Genomic DNA, 25,344 nt, shown 5'->3' on the forward strand with positions numbered 1-25,344 from the left:
TCATTTGTCATGTTATATATTTGCTTTCCACAACCTGACCAATTAGGTGATCTTTAAAGAGCTTATACATAATGGCACACAACACTTGCAATTACTTATAAGTGATTACCTAGTCTATGTTAAATTCCTTCCTTCCTCCTTTCTTTTCTCTATTCTTGTTCTTCTTCTTCTTTTTCTCCTCCTCCTCCTTCTTTTTCTCCTGCTTCTCCTCCCCCTCTCATCCTCCTCCTCCCCTTCTACTTTCTCTTCCTCCTTCTCCTCCTTCTCCCCCTCCTTCTTCTTCCAAAGATAACATTGCTTAAAGTTATTTCTGGTAATGTATCTTCCCCAGCAATGTCATGTGGTTTGAAATAAAGTAAATGCAAGATTGCACTGTAGTATGAAAGACTTTTTGAGGTCTAATGTATGAGTACTTCTTTCTCTGAGTGATAATTTTGGGGGCAATGTTGCATCATGTTCTGGCATACATGCCATCATTTGGGAAAAGAAAAAGAAAGTATATTCATATAATGAAATACTATACAGAAGTGAAAACATGAACTCTTCTCTGTCTCTCTGTGCCTCTCTCATATTCTCTCTCTTTCTTTCTTTTTCTCTTTCTCTCTCTCTCTTTCGTGTGTGTGTTTGCATATGTATCCCTATATCTATGGACAGATACACAGTGATAACCGATAAAACACATTGCAGAAGCTACATGTAGTGTGACATTTATGCAAATAAAATACCTAAAATAATATAATACAGCTGCTGTTTGATGTATTTATATGCATATAAAAATGTAAAAGGGACTGGATATAGTTCAAAGAAATGGTCTTGAAGAAAGGAGAGATGAAGAGACTAGCAATTGGGACAAAGAAGTTTTATCTTAATTTGTAATGTTTTATTTCATTTATTTAAAGAAAAAACTTGAAGCAAATATGACATTTTTAATAGTTTTTATCTTTTGATGGGAGGTGCATGTTTTAATCTATTTTTGGTTATATTTTTAAAATATCTTGAGAAATGAATGAACCATCATTCTCAGCAAACTATCGAAAGAACAGAAAACCAAACACCGCATGTTCTCACTCATAGGTGGGAACTGAACAATGAGATCACCTGGACTCGGGAAGGGGAACATCACACACCGGGGCCTATTATGGGGAGGGGGAGGGGGGAGGGATGGCATTGGGAGTTATACCTGATGTAAATGACGAGTTGATGGATGCTGATGAGTTGATGGGTGCAGCACACCAACATGGCACAAGTATACATATGTAACAAACCTGCACGTTATGCACATGTACCCTAGAACTTAAAGTATAATAAAAAATAAATAAATAAATAAATAAATAAATAAATAAATAAATAGAAAAAGAAAAGCAACATGGCACTTTTCTTTCACTGGCAGAGAAACAGACTGTATTAGAAGGAACATAAATTGAATGATGTTAAAATTTTCTCCAGCAGGGCACCTTTCTATGGTCAAATACAAGTTGGAACTGGTGCTTTCTCTCTGTATTGTAAATTAAGACTATGTTTGTCACCACCCAGGATTCAGAGAGAGGATTAATCTAGTGTTGGCGATGGGGAAGTAAAGCATTATTCTTTGAACTTTGAGTCAAGAAGATACCTGGCTGTGACTAGTTTCTCTGCCCTACACAGTATGTGGGTCTGCTCCAGGCTGCATTTCTTGCCATAGCCAACTCCCTGTTCCTTGAAGAACAAAGATAGGGATTATGAGGCAGAATTGGCAACTTGGTGGTCCTTGAATGCATCCATTCCAGATACACATTATATATGTATGTATAATATATATATATGTGTGTGCATGTAATATATACAGTCTACACAGTGATTTTATTTTTTTATTTTATTTTATTTTATTTTATTATACTTTAAGTTCTACGGTACATGTGCATAACGTGCAGGTTACATATGTATACATGTGCCATGTTGGTGTGCTGCACCCATCAACTCGTCAGCAGTGATTTTAAAAATGACTCATTTAAAAATGGGGATATTTTACAACCACGCTGGAACCCATGTTGTACATGGCAGGAATTGACTGCAGCTAATTGGAATCTGCTCCAGTTTTCCACAGAGCCCCCTGTACAACCAGCTTCATTCAAGCATTAACAGGCCCCTGTAGGAATTTGAGCATGCTGTTCCATGTAGAGTAACCATGTGACAGGCAATAGCTAAGACTCTGGAATAGTTGGTGCCAATCTTTCACAGAAATGCTGGCAAACCATTATACATGAGAGTTCATTTTAGCTCCCCACTGTGCCTCATTATAAATAAATGGTCGGAACATTTAAATATGCCACAAAAGAATGACTCGTATCTCATGAACTGGCAATTCTTCTTTCTCTCCAGCCTAAGATTAACTAACTGACATTCCTCATCTTTAATTTCTATGAATTAAACACTGTCCTTACCCATGAAAGCCATAGATTTGTTAACTCCCTGTCAACTTAGAATCTATATACACATTAGCTAATTATGTCCCTTGGGATATAGCGGGGTGGGGAGGGGGACTCTTGCCTGTCAAATGGGAGTATGTTTAATGCAAATTGTGCTCAATTATATATGCTCAGAAAAGAAACAAATGAGTAAAATAAGAATGTGGTCCAGGTTAATAGAAAGTTTATTTTTATGTATTCATGCAACATATACTGAGTACTATGTTCCTGGCATTGTGCTAGTTTCTAGGGATGAGATGATAATATAAAACAGGCAATCCTTGTCTGCTTGAGGTTTAAATTCTAGTAGGAGAAGGATACTAAATCATATGTATACAGTTAATAATTAATTAATTACAACACATTGTATTTATAGGAAACCCAGAATGTCAAGGGAGGGTATAGCATTGGGAATCAGCCCCGTTCCAGGTGGCTGGGCAGGTTCCTGAGAAAGGCATGTGATGGGTGTATGGGAAGCTGGCTGCCTGAAGAGAGAGAGGGGGAAGCACATTCAGGAGATGAGAACTGCAGGTGAACAGATGAGGCACAGCACTGTATGTTGGGAAACTGAAGAAGGCTTGTGTGTGTTGTGGTTCCGTGTGGGAAGGGGAGAGAGGTACAAGATGAGACCTGACGGATACTTTGAGGGAAGCTTGGCAAGTCCAAGAATTTAAGCTTGTCATTTTTACCTCCTTGTTGCAGATGTTTTTATTTATAGACAGGATTTCCTACTTTTCCCTGCCTTTACCACCAGTTCAGAAGATGCAGGAATGGCTGCTATTGAAATAACTTTAGACACTTCAGGGGAAATGCATTCAAATGTTATGTCCTGTATGCCAGGAACAGTAAAGAAGAATGCAGAATTCAACAAAATAACATAGTCTTGGTTTAGGGGGAAAATGTTCCTTTACAGACATTTTTTTTTTTTACACCCCAAAGAAGGAAAAAGCTCACCTAAATAGGTGGCTTTGCACAGGTTAAGATATTCTAGGTTCTCACTAGGTGCTCAAATGGATTGGAATCCTGACTACTTGCTCACCATTGAGAGCCAAGTTATTTCTAAATGAAGGTAGCTCAGTATTTAAATGACAAAGAACATAAGTATGATTTGGAAACCTAATATATATCTTAATGAGTTTTACCGTAATTCCATTTGAGATATTTCAATTGTAATTTTAGACTAATTCTTTAGGACAGAGGCTAACCTAACACCTCCCGTTTTATTTAATTTTTTTTGTAATACAAAATAAATCAATCTTGAAGTGGTTCAGCACTTTCAATTAATTTTAATGGTCTGCTGGTCTCCATGTCATTGGATCAGAGCCTATGAATTCAGACATGTTGTTGAGCTTTTTAATAGGTCCTTATGAATTGTACATTGCCTGTATTAGATTCTTGATAAAATAAAAAGAGCTCCCACTCACTTGGTTTATCGTGACAGTGAATCTCTAAAATTAATATGGCTAACAAAGCCTCTTCGGAAGCAACTGTATGGCTTTCATAGGTAAAGCAAGTTACTGTTTTTGAAGTGGATGATCAGAAAAGTGTAAGAAAGTAACTATCAGAGGAAAACCAAGTAATGGTTTATAGGGTATGTGGCTGTTATTGACATCAACCTCAAAAACTTAGGGATGTATCTCAAATAGCTTCAGATTTCCATTTTAAGTAATTTTCTCTATGCTTTTAGCCTAGGTTACTGCTTGGGATAAAACCTTGTGTCTAACACAGCGATGATTTATGCACATCCTAAAGGTTACCTTCAGCACATTCAAGATACCTCTTAAATTCACTGTCTTATGAGTAATGATTGAATTTATTTATAAGAACAAATTATTCTTTATCTCAGTGTTTGGGAGACTCTTAAATTGTGAATTATAAAAGAAGTCAGGCTCCTGGTGCTAGAGATAACTTTAAACGTAACTTTCGTCAAGTCAACAATAGTATCTGTGTCCATGCAGCTCCACCAGAGAAGTCTTGGTACTGAGGGCAGGTTAGGATATGAAAAGCCATCGTAAAATGATGTCATGGCAAGTTAAAGACAGTGGCAACATCAGAATTGTGGGAAGTTATGGGACCCAAAAATGGAACAGTTAGGAACCCTGTGGATCAGGGAAATATTAAGGTCAAAATTGAGTTTACCATAGAGCAAGGTTTCTCAACCTCAGAACTATTGACAATTTGGACTGGATAAACCTTTGTTGTAAGGAATTGTTCTGTGTACTTTAAAACGTTTAGCAGCATACCTGGCCTCTATCTGCTAGATGCCAATAGCAACCCCTTCCCTGAGTTGTGACACCAAAAATGTCTTTAGCTATTGCCAGGTATCTCCTTGTGGAAAAAATTGCACCTGCTTGAGAACAACTGGTATAGGAAATTCCACACAGCTGAGATAACACTAAAGGACTGATTGATGCAAATGACTGATAACCACAAATGTTAATCCTCTATATTGTTAGCCTAGACAACTTCTCTTACTTTCAATCTTTGTATTTAACTGGCAACATCTGTATTTAGATGTCTGAAAGACACTTTATTCTCAATAGGTACAAAAGTGCACTCATGGCCGGGCGCGGTGGTTCACGCCTGCAATCCCAGCCCTTTGGGATGCCGGGACGGGAAGTTCACGAGGTCAGGAGTTTGAGACCAGCTTGGCCAATATGGTGAAACCCTGTCTCTACTAAAAATACAAAAATTAGCTGGGCGTGGTGGCGCACACCTATAGTCCCAGCTACTTGGGAGGGTGAGGCAGAAGAATCGCTTGAACCTGGGAGGTGGAGGTTGCAGTGAGCTGAGATCGTGCCACTGCACTCCAACCTGGATGATAGAGGAGACTCTGTCTCAAACATACAAACAAACAAACAAAACCAAGAGTGCACTCATGACTTTATTATTATTACTATTATACTTCAAGTTCTGGGATACATTTGCAAAACGTGCAGGTTTGTTACATAGGGATACACGTGCCATGGTGGTTTGCTGCACCCATTAACCCACCATCTACATTAGGTATTTCTCCTAATGCTATCAGTCCCCTAGCCAACCACTCACTGACAGGCCCCAGTGTGTGATGTTCCCAACCCTGTGTCCTTGTGTTCTCATTGTTCAGTACCCACTTATGAGTGAGAACATGCAGTGTTTGGTTTTCTGTTCTTGTGTTAGTTTGCTGAGAATGATGGTTTCCAACTTTGTCCATCTCCCTACAAAGGACACGAACTCATCCTTTTTTATGGCTGCATAGTATTCCATGGTGTATAGGTGCCACATTTTCTTTATCCAGTCTATCACTGATGGGCATTTGGGTTGATTTCAAGTCTTTGCTATTGTGAACAGTGCTACAATAAACATAGATGTGCATGTGTCTTTATAGTAGAATAATTTATAATCTTTGGGTATATATCCAGTAATGGGATGACTGGGTCAAATGGTATTTCTGGTTCTAGATCCTCGAGGAATTGCCACACTGTCTTCCACAATGGTTGAACTAATTTACACTCCCACCAACAGTGTAAAATCGTTCCGATATCTCCACATCTTCTCCAGAATCTGTTGTTTCCTGACTTTTAATCATCACCATTTTAACTGGCAGGAGATGGTGTCTCATTGTGGTTTTGATTTACATTTCTGTAATGGACAGTGATGATGAGCTTTTTTTCATGTTTGTTGTCCACATAAACATCTTCTTTTGAGAAGTGTCTGTTCATATCTTTCACCCATATTTTGATGGGTTTTTTTTTCTTGTAAATTTGTTTAATTTCCTTGTAGATTCTGGATATTAGCCCTTTGTCAGATGGATAGATTGTAAAAATTTTCTATTCTGTAGGTTGCCTGTTCACTCTGATGATAATTTATCTTGCTGTGCAGAAGCTCTTTAGTTTAATTAGATCCCATTTGTCAATTTTGGCTTTTGTTGCCACTGCTTTTGGTGTTTTAGTCATGAAGTCTTTGCTCATGCCTATGTCCTAAATGGTATTGCCTAGGTTTTCTTCTAGGGTTTTTATAGTTTTAGGTCTTACATTTAAGTCTTTAATTCATCTTGGGTTAATTTTTGTATAAAGTGTAAGGAAAGGGTCCAGTTTCAGTTTTTTGCATATGTCTAGCCAGTTTTCCCAACACCATTTATTAAATAGGGAATCCTTTCCCCATTGCATGTTTTTGTCAGATTCGTCAAAGATCAGATGGGTGTAGATGTGTGGCATTACTTCTGAGGGCTCTGTTCTGTTCCATTGGTCTGTATATCTGTTTTGGTACCAGTACCATGCTGTTTTGGTTACTGTAACCTTGTAATATAGTTTAACGTCAGGTCACGTGCTGCCTCCAGCTTTATTCTTATTGCTTAGGATTGTCTTCACTATATGAGATCTTTTTTGGTTCCATATGAAATTTAAAGTATTTTTTTCTACTCTGTAAAGAAAGTCAATTGTAGCTTGTTGGGGATAGCATTGAATCTATAAATTACTTTGGGCAATATGGCCATTTTCACGATATTGATTCTTCCTATCCATGAGCATGGAATGTTTCTCCATTTGTTTTTATCCTCTCTTATTTCCTTGTGCAGCGATTTGTACTTCTCCTTGAAGAGGTCCTTCACATCCCTTGTAAGTTGTCTTGCTAGGTATTTTATTCCCTTTGTAGTAATTGTGAATGGGAGTTCACTAATGATTTGGCTCTCTGTCTTTTATTGGTGTATAGAAATGTTTGTGATTTTTGCACATTGATTTTGTATCCTGAGACTTCGCTGAAGTTGCTTATCAGCTTGAGGAGATTTTGGGCTGAGATGATGGGGTTTTCTAAATATACAATCATGTTATCTGCAAGCAGAGACAATTTGACTTCCTTTCTTCCTATTCGAATACACTTTATTTCTTTCTCTTGCCTGATTGATTGCCCTTGACAGAACTTCCAATACTATGTTGAATAGGAGTGGTGAGAGAGGGCATGCTTGTTTTGTGCCAGTTTTCAAAGGGAATGCTTCTAGTTTTTGCCCATTCAGTATGAGATTGGCTGTGGCTTTGTCCTAAATAGCTCTTATTATTTTGAGATATGCTCCATCGATACCTAGTTTGTTGAGTTTTTAGCCTAAAGAGTTGTTGAATTTTATCTAAGGCCTTTTCTGCATCTATTGAGATAATCATGTTGTTTTTGTCATTGGTTCTGTTTATGTGATGGATTACGTTTATTGTTTTATGTATGCTAGACCAGGCTTGCGCCCCAGGGATGAAGGCGACTTGATTGTGGTAGATAAGCTTCTTGATGTGCTGCTGCATTCGGTTTGCCAGTATTTTATTGAGGATATTTGCATCAATGTTCATCAGGTATATTGGCCTGAAATTTTCTTTTTTTGTTGTTTCTCTGCCAAGTTTGGTATCAGGATGATGATGGCCTCATAAGATGAGTTAGGGAGAAGTAATCTCTTTTTCTATTGTTTGGAATAGTTTCAGAAGGAATGGTACCAGCTCTTCTTTGTACCTCTATTAGAATTCAGCTGTGAATCTGTCTGGTCCTGGGCTTTTTTGTTTGGTAGGCTATTAATACCTCAATTTCAGAACTTGTCATTGTTTTATTCAGGGATTTGACTTTTTTCCTGGTTTAGTCTCAGGAGGGTGTATGCGTCCAGGAATTTATCTTCTAGATTTTCTAGTTTATTTACATAGATGTGTTTATAGTATTCTCCAATGGCAGTTTGTATTTCTGTGGAATCAGTGGTGATATCCCCTTTATCATTTTTTTATTGTGTCTATTTGATTCTTCTCTCTTTTATTATTTATTAGTCTAGCTAGTGGTCTATTTTAATCTTTTCAAAAACCAGCTCCTGGATTCATTAATTTTTTGAAGGGTTTTTTTTTGTGTGTGTCTCCATCTCCTTCAGTTCTGTTCTGATCTTAGTTATTTCTTGTCTCTACTAGCTTTTGAATTTGTTTGCTCTTGCTTCTCTAGTTCTTTTAATTTCGATGTTAGTGTTTTGACTTTAGATCTTTCTCGCTTTCTCCTGTGGCTGTTTAGTACTATAAATTTCCCTCTAAATACTGCTTCAGCTGTGTCCCAGAGATTCTGGTACGTTGTGTCTTTGTTCTCATTGGTTTCAAATAACTTATTTATTTCTGCCTTAATTTCGTTATTTACCCAGTAGTGATTCAGGAGCAGATTGTTCAGTTTCCATGTAGTTGTGTGGTTTTGAGTTTCTTAATTCTGAGTTCTAATTTGATTGCACTGTGGTCTGAGAGACTGTTCATTATGATTTCCAGTTTTTTTTTTTTTTTTTCTGCGTTTGCTGACGAGTGTTTTACTTCCAATTACATGGTCAATTTTAGAATAAGTGTGATGTTATGCTGAGAAGAATGAATATGTTATTAATTTGGGATGGAGAGTTCTGTAGATGTCTATTAGGGTACACTTGGTCCAGAGCTGAGTTCAAGTCCTGAATATCCTTGTTAATTTTCTATCTTGTTCGTCTGTCTAATATTGACAGTGAGGTGTTAAAGTCTCCCACTATTATTGCGTGGGAGTCTAACTCTCTTTGTAGGTCTTATGAACTTGCTTTATGAATCTGGGTGCACCTTTATCGGGTACATTTATATTTAGGATAGTTAGCTCTTTTTGTTGCACTGATCCCTTTACCATTATGTAATGCCCTTCCTTGTCTTTTTTGATCTTTGCTGGTTTAAAGTCTGTTTCATCAGAGACTAGGATTGCAACCCATGCTTTTTTCTTGCTTTCCATTTGCTTGGTAAATATTCCTCCATCTCTTTGTTTTGAGCCTATGTGTGTTGTGCACATGAAATGGGTCTCCCGAATACAGCACACTGATGGATCTTGACTATCCAATTTGACAGTCTGTGTCTTTCAATTGGGGCATTTAACCCATTTACATTTAAGGTAAATATTTTTATGTGTGTATTTGATTCTGTCATTATGATGCTAGCTGGTTATTTTGCCCGTTAGTTCATGTAGTTTTTTCATAGTGTCGATGGTTTTTACAATTTGGTATGTGTTTTCAGTGGCTGGTACTGGTTTTTCCTTTCCATATTTAGTGCTTCCTTCAGGAGTTCTTGTAAGACAGGTCTGGTGGTGACAAAATCTCTCAGCATTTGTTTGTCTGTAAAGGATTTTATTTTTTCTTCACTTATGAAGCTTAGTTTGGCTGGATATGAAATTCTGGGTTGAAAATTCTTTTCTCTAAGAATGTTGTATATTGGCTCCTACTCTCTCCTGGCTTGTAGGGTTTCAGTGGAGAGATCCACTGTTAATCTGAAGGGCTTCCCTTTGTGAGTAACCCGACCTTCCTCTGTGGCTGTCCTTAACATTTTTTCCTTTATTCCAAGCTTGGTAGATCTGAAAATTATGTGTCTTGGAGTTGCTCTTCTTGAAGAGTATCTTCATGGTGTTCTCTGTGTTTCCTGAATTTGAATGTTGGCCTGTCTTGCTAGGTTGAGGAAGTTCTCCTGGATATTATCCTGAAGAGCGTTTTCCCAGTGGGTTCCATTCTTCCCGTCACTTTCAGTACACCAATCAAACGTAGATTCGGTCTTTTGACATAGTCCCATATTTCTTGGAGGCTTTGTTCGTTCATTTTCATTCTTTTTTCTCTAATCTTGTCTTCACACTTTATTTCTTTTTTTTTTTCATTATCAAAATTCTTTATTACATATATCCTATAGGTGATATTTACAACTTGATACACTAAAACAAAATGGTCCTTGCCTTTTCTTCCAAAAATTTATCATGTAATTTTGAGCCAATGCAGTAGCGTAGGTTCTGATACTTTTGTAGCCTAAGTATTAGCATATATATTCAGTCAGTTACATACATTTCTTGGGTTGGTACATGAAATGAAGATTTCTTTTATTATTGCATGTACTACATTTACTTCCATACAATGAAAAGATCTTGTCATATGATAGAAAGAATATATATTTACCTAACTAACTATAGTTACTGCAATGGAGCACTGAAATCTGCTGTTTTCTATCAGCAAATAAGCAAAAAGGGGAATATGATGAATTATATATTCTCATTATGTGAACTTTAAAAAGCAAGATGAACATTTAGGAAATACCCATATATGGGGAGGGTTTTTTTTTTTTTTTAAAGTAATGACTGACTACATATTCACCTGTTACCTGGTCATGCCTGACAGCTATACTTTAGAAAATGATTTAAAGGACATTGGAATTTCAGATGACAAACTTTATATAACTGAATAAAACATTCTAAGAAATTTAAGTTGATCTTCACTCTGATATCCTTTCTTCTGCTTGATCTGTTCGGCTATTGATACTTGTGTAGCTTCACAAAGTTCTTGTGCTGTGTTTTTCAGCTCTGTCAGGCCATTTATGCTTTTTTTTTCTAAACTGATTATTCTAGTTAGCAATTCCTCTAACCCTTTTTTTCAAGGTTCTTAGCTTCCTTCCATTGGGTTAGAACATGCTCCTTTAGCTCGGTGGAGTTTGTTATTATTCACCTTCTGAAACCTACTTCTGTCAACTCGTCAAACTTGTTCTCTGTCCAGTTTAGTTCCGTTGCTGACGGGGAGTCATGATCCTTTGGAGGAGAAGAGGTGCTCTGGTTTATGGAATTTTCGGCCTTTTTGAGCTGTTTTTTCCTCATTTTAGTGGATTTATCTATCTTTGGTCTTTGATGCTGGTGACCTTCGGATGTGTTTTTGTGTGGACGTCCTTTTTGTTAATGTTGATGCTATTCCTTTCGGTTTGTTGGTTTTCCTTCTAAAAGTCAGTCCTCTCTACTGCAGGTCTGCTATAGTTTGCTGAAGGCCCACTCCAGACCCTGTTTGCCTGGGTATCACCAGCAGAGGCTGCAGAACAGCAAAAATTGCTGCCTGTTCCTTCCTTTGGAAGCTTCGTCCCAGAGGGGCACCCACCAGATGCCAGCCAGAGCGCTCCTGCATGAGGTGTCTGTTGACCCCTGCTGGGAAATGTCTCTCAGTCAGGAGGTGTGGGATCAGGGACCCACTTGAGGAGGCAATCTGTCCCTTAGAAGAGTTTGAGCGCTGTGCTGGAACATCCACTGCTCTCTTCTGAGCTGGCAGGAAGGAACATTTAAATCTGCTGAAGCTGCACCCCCTCCCCCAGGTGCTTTGTCCCAGGGAGATGGGAGTTTGATCTATAAGCCCCTTAGTGGGGCTGCTGCCTTTCTTTCAGAGATGCCCTGCCCAGAGAGGAGGAATCTAGAGAGGCAGTCTGGCTACAGCAGCTTTGCCAAGCTGTGGTGGGCTCTGTCCAGCTTGAACTTCCAGGTGGTTTTGTTTACACTGTGAGGGGAAAACCACCTACTCAAGCTTCAGTAACGGCTGACGCCCCTCCGCCTGCCATTCTCAGGCATCACAGGTCGACTTCAGACTGCTGTGCTGACAGTGAGAATTTCAAGCCAGTGGATCTTAGCTTGCTGAGCTCTGTGGGGGTGAGATCCGCTGAGCTAGACCACTTGACTCCCTAGCTTCAGCCCCCTTTCCAGGGGAGTGAATGGTTCTGTCTCACTGGCATTCCAGGCTCCATGGGGGTATGGAAAAACCTCCTGCAGCTAGTTTGGTGTCTGCCCAAGTGGCTGCCCAGTTTTGTGCTTGAAACGCAGGGCCCTGGTGGTGTAGTCATCCGAGGGAATCACCTGGTCTGTGGGTTGCAAAGATCATGGGAAAAGCATAGTATCTGGGCCAGATAGCACCATTCCTCATGGCACGGTCCCCTCAGGGCTTCCCTTGGCTAGGGGTGGAAGTTCCCTGACCCCTTGCGCTTCCCAGGTGAGGCGACTCCCCACCCTGCTTTGGCTTGCCCTCTGTGGGCTGCACCCACTGTCTAACCAGTCCCAATTAGATTAACCGGGTACCTCAGTTGGAAATGTAGAAATCACCTGCTTTCTGCATTGATCTCGCTGGGAGCCGCAGACCGGAGCTCTTCCTATTCAGCCATCTTGCCAGCCACCAGCTTCTTCTCATGAGTTTTCATCTACAAAATTTATTCCTTCTTCATGATTCCTGATCTCAGTGAATGTACCAAGTTAGATACCTAGGATTCATTGCTGATTCCCTCTTCTCGCTCATCTTCCACATGCAGTCAGTCTGCAAGATTTGCCTTATGATTTTTTACAACAAAATATCTCTTGAGGCCATCTACTTCTCACTAATTTTACCACCACTGCAGCCCCAGTGCAAGCTAAAATAATCTCTCTCTTGTCAGCTTCCACTGTAGAGGCTAGAAAGGCAAAATACTTATTTTCCAGTTTCTCTTGCAGATAGAGGATATTCATGTGATTTATTTCTGACTGTTGAGTTGTTACCAGGGAGTCTTCAGAAAGTTCCTGGAAGATATTTTTTTCCTAATAGAATGCACAGAGATGCTGGCATTGTCCATTGATATCTTTCAGCCACTTTGAATGAAGACTTCATGCCCAGAGTTGAAATAGTCGTTCTGTAACCATGAAGGAAAAGCCACTGAAATCCAGAGATGCTGGCTGGACATTTTTGAATCACTACATGAATGGCCATAGCTGCCTATCTCTCATCATACTGTCACGTAAGAACAGCACAATCCCCACTTGTGGAATTCACTGTCTGTTGGGTATTCTGTTCCCTTCAGATACTTTCCTAGTGAATACACTAGCTTTTCAGTCTCAAAGAAGGTGTTTAAGAGTGCTCCCCATTCCTTGATTTTTCCATTTGTATAATAAGGATAACTTTGTAATGACTGGGCTGATATAATAGTGTGAGATTTAAAAGAGATAATGCCATAAACGTAATAAATATATAATGGTACTATTTTTTAATTAAAACCTTTGACCTCTTTGGCCTTTGTAGGTCCCAATTAAAGCTATGCATGTGCATTTCATGAAGATGATCACATCACAAACAGCAGATGAAAAAAATAGCTTCCTGTGTTCCCATGAAGACAGGCACTATGGTTAGTGATAACTTTCACTGAACTGGATTTCAGAACAGCAGTTAGAGATTGACATCATTACCCTTCTGAATCAAGAGGTGACATGACTGACATCACCTTTGAGTTTCCAGCCTCCTGGTGATATTGTTTGTCTGCATCTTATACCGCATACCTCAGTCATCTTACTTAGCCCTGCTTCCGGGCATCTGTGAACCATCTGGCCTCTTGACAGATTTGGCATATTTCATGTAGAGATGCTGAATTCCAAAACTGGGCACCTGAAGGCTGAGCATGAGGAAACAGTTCTCTCATCAGGTATACTGATTTGGAGAAAAGACACTGCAAAAGGCAACTACAACCTCAGGCTGAAGATTAGATGACAGGACACCAAGAGTTTCCTTAGTTAAATTTGTGAGGCTTTTCCCGGCATGCCCAGTAAGAGGACATAGGTAGGGGGAGCAAAAAGATAGAACAGCGAATGCATAAAATTGGCTTGCAGGAGACTGCTGGTTTATTAACAGTTCCAGGAGATAACTGGCATCACCTCTGCTTTGCCTCCAGCCTTCTGAAATTATTTCTAGCCATGGGTGAGAGGGATTCTTTCTTTCTCCCCTTCACATCATATGCTATATACTGGAAAGCAATCAAGCATGTGGCCAGAGCCAAGAATTGCATCATCAGTGTTTCTGAATAAGATCCAGGCCAGAATGTCCCCTCCTCTGAGTCCTCTTACTGCAGGTCACTAGGAAGAGCCCTCCGTGACTTGAAGGATGAGAAAAAAGCTGGAGCCTGTTGTAAGGCTGTCTAGTCAAACAATAATGTCTAGTCAAAAAACAATGTCAAGGGAGAGAAAAAAAATCCCATTTAATAGTCTATATATTTCTAAAGAGTCTGGGAAAAAGTGTTGTGAGGGAGGAGCAAAGAAAGGAAAGATTGCTTTCAAACATGATAGATCAAGTTCATGGAATTACATAGGTGAACGCAAGTCAACAGCATTCTTTCTTATGGAGATGATTATTTATTGAGGTTTGAGTGTGAACCAGTCACTAGTGTAGCTATTTTATGTAGAGCATTTATTTCATTCAGTCCTCAAAATAGCCAAGCAAGTTGAATGATAATATTCCCCTTGGACAAAAAGATGTTCCGAGAAGTTATGTAACTTGCTCAAGGTCATGCACGTTATATGCAGCTTCACACAGTGGTACCATGTTAAGTAATATAATTACTTAACAACGAGAGCAGGTGCAGTTCATCAAATGCCTACTTTGTGCTCTGAACTTTGGAAATATGATCTCAGCCACTCTAAGGGTTAGATATTATCCCCAACTTACCAGTGAAAAAACAGATACTGAGAAGTTAGGTAATTTGTTAACTAACTTTGGGCAAGATGCTTGATGTGTCAGAGCGTCCATTTCCTCAATAATAAAAGGAAGAAAACAACATTTGCTTTATAGTGTTACATTGTTTTAAAGAACAAAATGAAGGAGGATGAAGAAAAGCAAAATTTCGTTTCTATCCTAAGAGCTTGGGAAAACCAAAGTAGCTTGGGAAATTATCAACACAGTAATGACTGTGCACTTTGTGAATCATTATTACTTATGGTTCTGGCAGAACTCCTCTTTCAGAGATGGCAAAAGGAAAGGCAGGTGGCCCTTGCCCTGAGTCTTGGCCCAGGCAGCCTGGATAATGGGTGCTCAGACATGTGAACTTTTCTGCTGTTGTGCGGGGCAGCCTAGGTGACCTTGCCTCTCTAAAAAGCCATTTAGAATTCTAGGGCAATTCTAAATAAAAAGCATCTTGTCATAGAGTAGTAGAGAGCATGGGTTTGGAAAATCAGACCAATGTAGTTTTATTCCTGGCTCTACCACTTATAAACTGTAGGACTAAGTATTTAATCTGTAAAATAAACCTGATAAATCTCTTGCAGGTTTCAATGAGAAAGTGTATATAACATGCTTAGCATAATGGCTGACTCAGAGTACATATTCAACACATAGCAGTTGTCATTGCTGTTGTAGTTGTTAACCCATATCACGGGATGCTCACAGCCAATTTTCCTATGACATGCACTTAATTTTTTCAGCCCAGGATGCAAATGCCTACTCTATCTCTTATTTCTTGCATGAATCCTCTCAATTAAAACCACTGAATTCCAGTGTTGACTTTGACAAAGTGACTCTCATTTCAGCTTCTTCACAGACCACGATTATGAATTTGGACTCATGAGACCAGTATTTCAATTCTGCCATACTACTTTCAACATGGAGAGTCAAGCCTCAGTTCAGAAAAGATCCAAAGGGCATCCCTGATTCCCTCTCACAGGATGATGATGCTTGCTGGTTATGCCAAGCCAGTTATTTTTGGCCCACCATTCTGTTCCCACCCCTCAAGCCAGCGACTTCCTGCATGTCTGTTTTCTCCTTTGCCTTGCAGCATTTGAGGGTGAACTCTTGAGATATAACACAGTTCTCTTATTTTAGTAAGAATGTGTATCCTGTCTCTGATTTAGGAGCAAGTGAGTCAGGAACATGAGCAAGAGGAGAAGTTAGATGCCCTAAAATATCTAGATCCCACAATCCTGCAGGAACAGACACAATGCTTTCTTTCTTTTTAATTTTATTAATTAAATATTTAAAAATAAAAATAAAATATACTAATCTTTAATGAATTCAATTGCCGTCCCATTAAATGGGGAAATAAAAGTTTTTTCTTTGTACTTGGTGTTTATTCATTCTCTGTCACTTTGGCTTTTTTACCTCCATTAACCATTCTGAGTAGTTTTTTGTGCAGCGTTCTAAAACTTTTCTAAGCATATACAACTATATGCCTGCTTATTTCAACTTCAACAATGCTGAGAATAAAGATTTATTAATAGATAATCTTTATATATTTTTTATCTATCTATCTATCTATCTATCTATCTATCTATCTATCTATCTATGCAAAAGTAACTGCAGCCTAAATCCTTGAAATTGATTTTTTCAGCCAAAGGGAATGTGCATTTTAAATATGGAATAGATAGAAATGCCAAATTTCTCTTGGGAAAGATTATAGATTCTCACTATCACTAAACAAGAGTGATTGTTTTCTTATACTATTGCCACAATAACATTATTAAACTACTAAATTTTGGTAATCTTTATGAACACGGGAGGCTTGACTACATAGGAGGACAATACTAATGGAAAGTTAATGCTAAAATAAGAGAATTAAGTACATATTAGCTCAACTAGGAGAACTAACATTAGGGTGAGTTGTTACTCTTTCCCTTAATTTACCCTTCTAACAAAATGCTAATTTTTCAAGTTCATTTCTTACCTACCTTATGGGAAAATTAATTGATTAATACAGTTTTTCAAGGAAGGAGAATGCTCAGAAATGATGAGCAATAAAAGGCCTCAATCTGGCTCCATGTCTCCAAAACAGAATTTTATTAGAGTCTGATAGAAAGGTGGGGCCACATCATTTAGGATTAATTTGGAGACAGTCTTGTCGGCTTGAAGCAATTCTTGTGGAAACCGAAGCCAGTGAAAAAGGCCACCAAGAGTCCCTCAGCACTTGCAAACACTAGAGGGGGGAATGCATGGGGGAATGCAGCCACCCGCAGCCCCAACAGAATGACCTGTGTGACAATGGGGACTGACAATCTGTGGATCCACTATTCTAGAAAAAACACAGGGGAAATCTGTTTGAAAGGCTTGAAAACATACGTCTCTTCTGAATCATCCATTAACAGACTCTACATTGGCTCCACTAACTGGGTTGTGTCTACCCTTCCCATCTTACTACATGCCACTCTCTCCAAGTTCTTCAAGGTTTTAAATTCAGTGCTTTCACAGTTCAGCTTGGTCTCTTGTACTCCTACTACTCACAGTGAAAGGAACATGGCCTGGGTTGCACTGGTTGAGCAGAATTGGGCACACACAAGGCAGATATGAACTTAACTCATAGTTTGAAGCCAAGCTCAGCTGACCTATGGCCTGAAGCAGAGCTGGTCCTTGCAAAGCTAGAACTGACCGGCAGACCCATGCACAAATACACACAAAAGGCTTATTGTAGCAAGCTACAGATTTGGGGAGTGGTTTGTTATGCGTCTTAGTTGACTAAGAGAAGGAACAAAATCTCTGAACTGGGAATAAACTTAGAATGTCCCAGAAACAGAAATAAAGCCATTCTGATGGGAGCAGAGTGGACAAAAGGGGCAGGATTAGAAGTAATGAAGAGAGGGGCCAAATCATATAGTCTCTTGTGTGTCAAGAGTTTTCTTTTAAATTTAATTTCTCTAATTGTGGCAAGAACATTTAGCATGAGATCTACTCTCTTAAATTTTAAAAATGCAACACAGCATTGTTAACTATAGTCACAATATTGTACATCAGACCTGTAGAATCCCCTTGGTAACTCCACATTTTCTCTCCTCCCAACCCCTAGAAATCACCATTCTATTTTCCATTTCTATGAGTTTGACTTTTTAGATATTTCACGTAAATGGAATCATACAGTATTTGTCCTTCTGTGACTGGCTTATTTTGCATAGCATAGTGTTTTCAAGGTTCATCCATATTGTCACATATTGCAGGATTTTCTTTTTAAGGCTGAATAATATTCCATTGGATGTATACACCACATTTTCTTTATCCATTATTCTGTTGATGTGAATTTATGCTTTTTCCACATCTTGGCTATTGTGAATAATGCAACAGTGAACATGGGAATGCAAATATCTCTCTGAGATCCTGATTTCAATTTGTTTGGATAAACATCCAGGAGTGGTATTGCTGGGTCATGCGGTAGTTCTTGCATTTTATTCCAAGTATGGGGATTTCGAGCTGGAGAGTCATATGATCTGATTTATATTTTGAAAAGATCAAAATGTTGAGAATAAAATAATAGGTTGTCAAGAACAAAAAAGCAGGAAGATCAGATAAGAGGTTATTTTAGTAATCAAGAAAAAGAAGTTCAGGGTTACCATGTGTAGTTATTTGGGATTTGTGCTGCTGAGAGTGTCCAGAAAAGTGGGAAAATGAGAGCTGCAGTTCAACTCAGACATTTCCTGTTGTGAATTTTGTCACAAGGCCATAGCTACTCAGAGGGAGTTATTATTCTAATTTGTAAGAAACCACCATATGGACTAGTGGTGGCCTTGGCATTGATGATGGCTTGTACTTGGATGGTAGTAAATGTGTTTTTTCTCTTTCCTGACTATTTGATGAATAGTATTGATCAGAATGGAAATCTGTTGAATCACAGAAGAAAATGTATAAGATTAAGTATACATATATACAGTATGTATAGAGCTAGTGTGCTTGCAAAGGTATACTTCTGCAGTCATGTATGCTTGGAAACATTCTGTATGCTGTGTTATTGAATGAGAACATATCAAATTAGTGGATTATGGAGAATAGGACACGCTTGCTTGAGTATGTGAAGACAGAGGTCAGTTAGGGCCAAAGAGTCTGCAGAGTATTTATAGTCCTGTGTCCAAAATGTGAAGTGAACAAGAACATATTGGTGTTCAACCATTTGGAGAAAGTCTGTGCAGTTCTCAGCTGGGTAGGCACCACTCCCAGGAAACTAGGTTACAGGGACCTACTAGATAACAATATAATTAGATAAGCTGTATGCAAATTAAGTAGACAATAATCAGGAGTAGTATGAAGTATGCATGAAGAGAGCCGCCTTTCTTTGAGGGAAAATCTAAGTGGAATTTTGAAAAGGTGATTAGAAGACAACAAATGAGATCAGATGAGGAAGGGTTCAGTTACTAAATAAAAGGGAGGTACTTAGCTGATGACTTCAGGTATGTCTCCCTGTGGCAATTATCCCAACCAAATAGATAAATCAAGTGTTCATGACCCCACGTTGCCTTACCTGTTCTGCCTGTTGTCATCTGTGCATTGAAAGAAATTTCAAGGAAAACAACAGGATCTGGAGCATGAAAGACACAATGCTTCTACAAAATGTTATGTGTATCACTTCTCAACCTTTTGGCCAAGATCAAATGAAAATGTATGTGCTCTGTTTGGAGTTAAGGAAATTAGTAGCTTCTCTTTATTAAGCATTTACTATGGGTCAGTTACTCCAATAGAAGTCCTTTATGTGCCTTATCTACTTCAATCTTCATATCAACCTCTGGAATACATTCATTTTACAGATGTAAAAACTGGGGTTTGATGAGGTTAAGTTGATCCAGCCCAAGGTCACAGCCAGGCACTGCTCTGTGAGCTTGTGCTGTTCCATGGTCATGTGCTGCTGCTCAGAGATTCTTGGTTGCTCACCAGTCTGAGTGGCATTATAGTCTAGCAGTTTAAAGTGTTGCTTCTGAGGTCAACCTGGCTGAATTTTAATTCTGACTCCAGCACGTGGGCAAATTGGGCAAGCCTCTTTGAGCCTCAGTTTCTTCATTTTAAATATGGGAATAACAACTTATTACAGAGCCTGGTCCAGTGTAAATGGAAGGATTTTTTTCTTATTTTTCATGATGTGCTGTGAGGCTCCCAGTTCCTTCTTTTAGAAACATCAAATAGCTTTCCAGAGACTTTGAATTGAAGATAGAGGGTAAACCTATGGCATGTTTCCCAAAGTAGCACAAATGTTTCAAGATCAAATGAGTTTAGAAAACAACTCTTACAGAATCCCAATGTAAACCAGCATGTTAAAAGCTGCAAAGTCCTGTACTAAAGAACTGTTGTTTAGATAATGATTTCCTAAATTAATTTGATCATGGAAACAATTAATATGGTGATTCAATGCACAGGACCAGCAAACTCCTGGGGTCGCACAGTAGCCCATTGTGCTTCTATCTTCGTCAAGCCTCTTAATCGCTCTATACCTTAGTTTTCTCACCTGTAAAATGAAAATAATAATAGTGCTTTTTTCATAGGGCAGTTTGGAGGATGAAATGCATAGAAAATGACTGATATCCAGTAGGAGTTTAATAAATGTGAGCTCATATTATCGTGACTATTGTTTTAAACGTCTGAACACTGATATCATGTTATGTATATTTTTCTGTGGTCCAAATGTTTGTTTTTCTCTTAATTTCATCACCATTGTTTTAGTGCGTACTCTTTTACTCTATGTGGCTTTAAACTGTGGAATTAAGTGGATGAGGTGTGGAGACATGGGGTAGGAAATAGAGTCTTACAGTTGCTCAGAGGATTAGAATACTCATGAACTTTGCAAAGCAGACAGAACCATAGCGATGAAATAGTTATGATCACTCCTAATGGAGCTTTCAGACCCTAGGGGATGGGAAAGTTGGGTTCTGTGGTACGTCTTCTGACGAGGGCCCTGCTATCACTAATCTCCCAGCTTTCACGACCCCTGGCCTCCACCCCCTGTGGATCCTCTCCCAGCCATCCACTCTATTACTTCTAAAAGCTACTGCCAGAGGCAAGGAAATTAAATCTCATTTTTAAAAAGTGTATGATGTGTGAGTCATAGCTGCCCTTCTTTCAGTGAAAGATCAAAATGGGTTTTGGGATCCTAGTAGTCAGCCTGTCTTTCAGATAGCCCTCATTTATTTGAAGTACTTATTAGTGATATCTATACAGACATAGCAGGAAAAAAAAAAAAAAAACTTCTGGGGATCAAGAGCTAGGAAATCATTAATTTGCTTTCTTGCATAACTATTGGGCAGCATAGCCATGGCTACTGGAGGCCTGTAATTAATTAACTAATTAATGTGCTCATTAATTCATTATATGCATATCGAGTGGTTGCTATGTATCAGGTACTGCGCTAAGCTCTGAGGGCAAGAGAGATGAATGAGATGTGGTCTCTGCCTTCAAAGATCTCAACATTCAGTTGGGAAGAAAATGCATGTATACAAATAATTTTAATTCAAAGTAATTTTCCATATGAGTAATGCATATGTGGAAGACAAAATTTATTAACCTGGCCATAGTTATAACACCTCCTCCCCTTTCATATAGCTTCTGTTACCTCTAGCTTAATTTCTGTCCTTTCATCCTGATACAGTTTAGATCTGTGTTCCCACTCAAATCTCATGTTCAGTTGTAATCCCTAGTGTTGCAGGTGGGGCCTGGTAGAAGGTGATTAGATTATGAGGGTGGTTTATTGTGAATGGGTTAGCACAGTTCCCTCAGTGCTGTTCTCATGATAGTGAGTGAGTTATCATGAGATCCGGTTGTTCAAAAGTAGGTAGCACCTCTCCTCTCTCTTTCTTCCTCCTGCTCCAGCCATATGAAGTGCCATTTCCCCCACTATGATTGTATGTTCCCTGAGGCCTCCCCAGATGCAGATGCCATTATGCTTCTTGTAGAGCCTGCAGAACTGTGAGCCAATTAAACCTCTTTTCTTTATAAATTATTCAGTCTCAGGTAGTTTTTTATAGCAATGTGAGGAATGAACTAATAAACATCCCCTGGAAAGTCGGCCTCTGCTAGACAGTTTCTGGGGGGGTGTGTGAGAGAGAAAGAAAGAGAGAGTGAGAGAGATTAATACAGACACAGAATGAGCAATATATAGAGGACAGAAGGAGTATTTTTCCAAAGTAGCATCACTCTGGGGCTGAACCAGATTCATGGCCTTCAGAGGGTTATGGACATGGATCTCATGGGAGTTCAGAAGAGGCAGAGAGAGCTGCTCCAACAGGGATGGCCAAGGGAAATGTCACAGAGGTGACACTTATGAATTAGGTCTATATTAGTCTGTTTTCATGCTGCTGATACATACCTGACACTGGGTGATTTCTAAAGAAAAAGAGGTTTAATGGATTCACTGTTCCACGTGGCTGGGAGGACTCACAATATGGTGGAAGGCAAAAGGTATTTCATACCTGGTGGCAGCAAGAGAGAATGAGAACCAAGTGAAAGGGGATTCCCCTTATAAAGCCATCAACTCTCATGAGACTTATTCACACCACAAGAACAGTATGGGGGAAACTGTCCACATGATTCAATTACCTCCCACCGGGTCTCTCCCACAACACATAAGAATTATGGGAGCTACAATTCAAGATGAGATTTGGGTGGGGACACAGTCAAACCATATCAAGCCCCTGCGGAATAGACAGATTTTGATATACAGTAGAAGAGTTAGTAGAGGTGTTGTGTTCTGGGCAAGGGTCACCTTTTAAATCAGGTAGCCGAGTGAAACTATTGTCTTTAGGACATACTGTTGCAAGTCGTCTGGGTTTTATAGGGCAGTAATGAAATAAGACCAGAAAAGCTAGTTGAGGTCAGAATTCAGTGAACCAGATCTTAACACAACATTGATTTTTGTCACAATATTTCCTTCTTCAATTGAATTGATGGTGGGCTGGCCTGGACTATGAGTTTGGCTTTCTATATTGTGAGAAAGAGACATGCCCAGATTAAGGGGAATTACCTTTCTGTCACCATAATTGGGCCTATTGGAAGGGTAATTTCGGGAAGCCACTTTGCACTGCAGCTTCCAGGAGGCCAGGTCCTTCCTCTGCTTGCAGTTATAAACTCATCAGTCAGGCACATGATCTATGCTTGGCCACCCGGAGCATTGTAACTTGAGCAAATGACCCGAGGACAAGAGGGAATGTTAATGATGATTTATCGCAGCAGCAGTGGTGGTGGCATCAGCAGCAGCAGTGAAATTAGTATCACCTGATAGCTGTCCTAGCTACAAGGCAGTTGTCATCCTTCTTGGACTCTAAACTTAACACAATCCATGCTTCTTTTGATGCCTCATGCCCAAACTACTCTTCCCTCTCTTTCCTACACTGGTAATTTTCCAACACATCATGCTTATCTTAAATTAACCAAAATCAATTTCTGTTACTTGCAACCAAAAACCTTAACTGACCCTTGGGCCAAAAGCTCTCCATCATTCTGTGGGCTGATGAATTTCAGCTCAGATGTTTTTTTCTGGAGAAAGCCCTTTCTTACAGAGCTCAGAAAGTTGACTAGGCCTGAGACAATGTATTAGTCCATTCTCACACTGCTGTAAAGAAATACTTGAAACTGGGTGATAAAGAGGCTTAATTGGCTCACTGTTCTGCAGGCTATATAGGCTTCTGCTTCTGGGGAGGCCTCAGGAAACTTACAATCATGGTAGAAGGCAAAGGCAAAGGAGGCACGTCTTACATGGCCAGAGAAGAAGGAAGAGAGTGAAGGGGGAGATGCTACACATTTTTAAACAACCAGGTCTAATGAGAACACACTCACTATCGTGAGAACAGCAAGGGGAAATTCATCCCCATGATCCAATCACCTCCCACCAGGCCCCTCCTCCAACACTGGGGATTATAATTCCATACGAGATTTTGGTGGGGATACAGATCCAGACCATATCAGACAGTTCTACATTTTGCAGCTATGTTTCCACCTTGCGACACAACTTCTCCAAGAGCAAGGGCAGAATAATTGCCGGACTTTTCCAAACATCACACTGGAAAGCACCAGGAGGTTAAATGACTAGCCCAAAGCACCGAATCTGACAGTTCTTAATCCAAGATTAAAGTCAAGTGTGTGGTTTACAGGTAGGTGTGCACAAAGTTCAGCTTCTGGAATTTCACATTTGTTTGGTGAGTAACAGCACAAAGCCTTTGTTTATATGACTTTAAAAGAATTAATCTCATTCATTCTGAAGAAAATGGCAGGGGAGTTGATTGGAATCTTTCTCTGCTGTCCTTTCATTTCAGGGTCAGGAGTTTACATAAGCTCCCTTTAGCAGCTTTATTTTTCCTAGAACACAGAAGGTACCTGATGATCCCTTACATCTGTCACAAATTCTTCCATTGCTGGGCAGAGTAACCACAGCTTCCCTCAGGCCCTGCAGACCTCAGGACACAGAAAGGAAATGCTAATAAAACCTCTTTCCTTTGACTTCTCTGGCATAGGTGCCTGACCTCTGGCTCCAGGCCTCACCCCACCCCATCCTGATCAAAGTCATGTCAGTTGTCTTTGGAGCACACTGAGAATTTCTTTCTCTTCTCTTAAACTAGTATTTATCCATTTTTACTTCCTCATGTTGAAAGAATCATATTCATCGTCAAAATTTGAGAACTTCAGAAAAGCATAGAGAGGAAAATGACTAAGAGTTCTACAACTTAGAAATAACCATTTATGATATCCTTCTAGTCTTTTTTTTTCTGCATACACAGAAATAAACATGCAGATATGTAACTATATAATATACTTTTAACATTTAATTTTTTTTTGAGACATGGAGTCTCACTCTGTTGTCTAGGCTGGAGTGCATTAGCATGATCATAGGTCACTGTAACCTCCACCTCCTAGGCTCAAGTGATCCTTCCACCTTAGCCTCCCAAGTAGCTAGAACTACAGGGTAACACCACCATACCTGGCTAAATTTTTAGCTTTTTCTAGTGATAGAGTCTTGCTATGTTGCCCAGGCTGGTCTCTAACTCCTGGTCTCTATATAATATACTTTAAGAGATATTTTCATTAGAATTCTATTTATATTTTGTCTTTTTTTTCTCAGTAGTATATAATGAATATTATTTTATGATTTTCAATAATGGTTTGTATTTTTTTCTTATTTTTGTTTTTTTAAGACACAAGTTCTCAGGCTGGGTGCGGTGACTCATACCTGTAATCTCAGCACTTTGGGAGGCCGATCACTTGAAGTCAGGAGTTTGAGACGAGCCTGGCCAACATGGTGAAACCTTGTCTCTCATAAAAATACAAAACAAAACAAAACAAAGCCATAGCTGGGCATGGTGGTGCGTGCCTCTAGTCCCAGCTACTCAGGAGGCTGAGGCAGGAGAATCACTGGAACCCAGGAGGCGGAGGTTGTAGTGAGCTGAGATCACGCCACTGCACTCCAGCCTAGGCAACAGAGCAAGACTCTGTCTCAAGCAAAACAAAACAAAACAAAACAAAACAAAACAAACAAACAAACAAAAAAAAAAATAGAGAGAGAGAGAGAGAGAAACAAGTTCTCACTGCATTGCCCAGACTGGATTCAAACTCCTGGAATCAAGTGATCCTTTCGCCACAGCCTCCAGAGTTGTTGAGACTACAGATGCACACCATCATGCTTGACTGTGT

This window comes from Piliocolobus tephrosceles, chromosome 4 (assembly GCF_002776525.5).
Source record: "Piliocolobus tephrosceles isolate RC106 chromosome 4, ASM277652v3, whole genome shotgun sequence".
NCBI lineage: Eukaryota > Metazoa > Chordata > Mammalia > Primates > Cercopithecidae > Piliocolobus > Piliocolobus tephrosceles.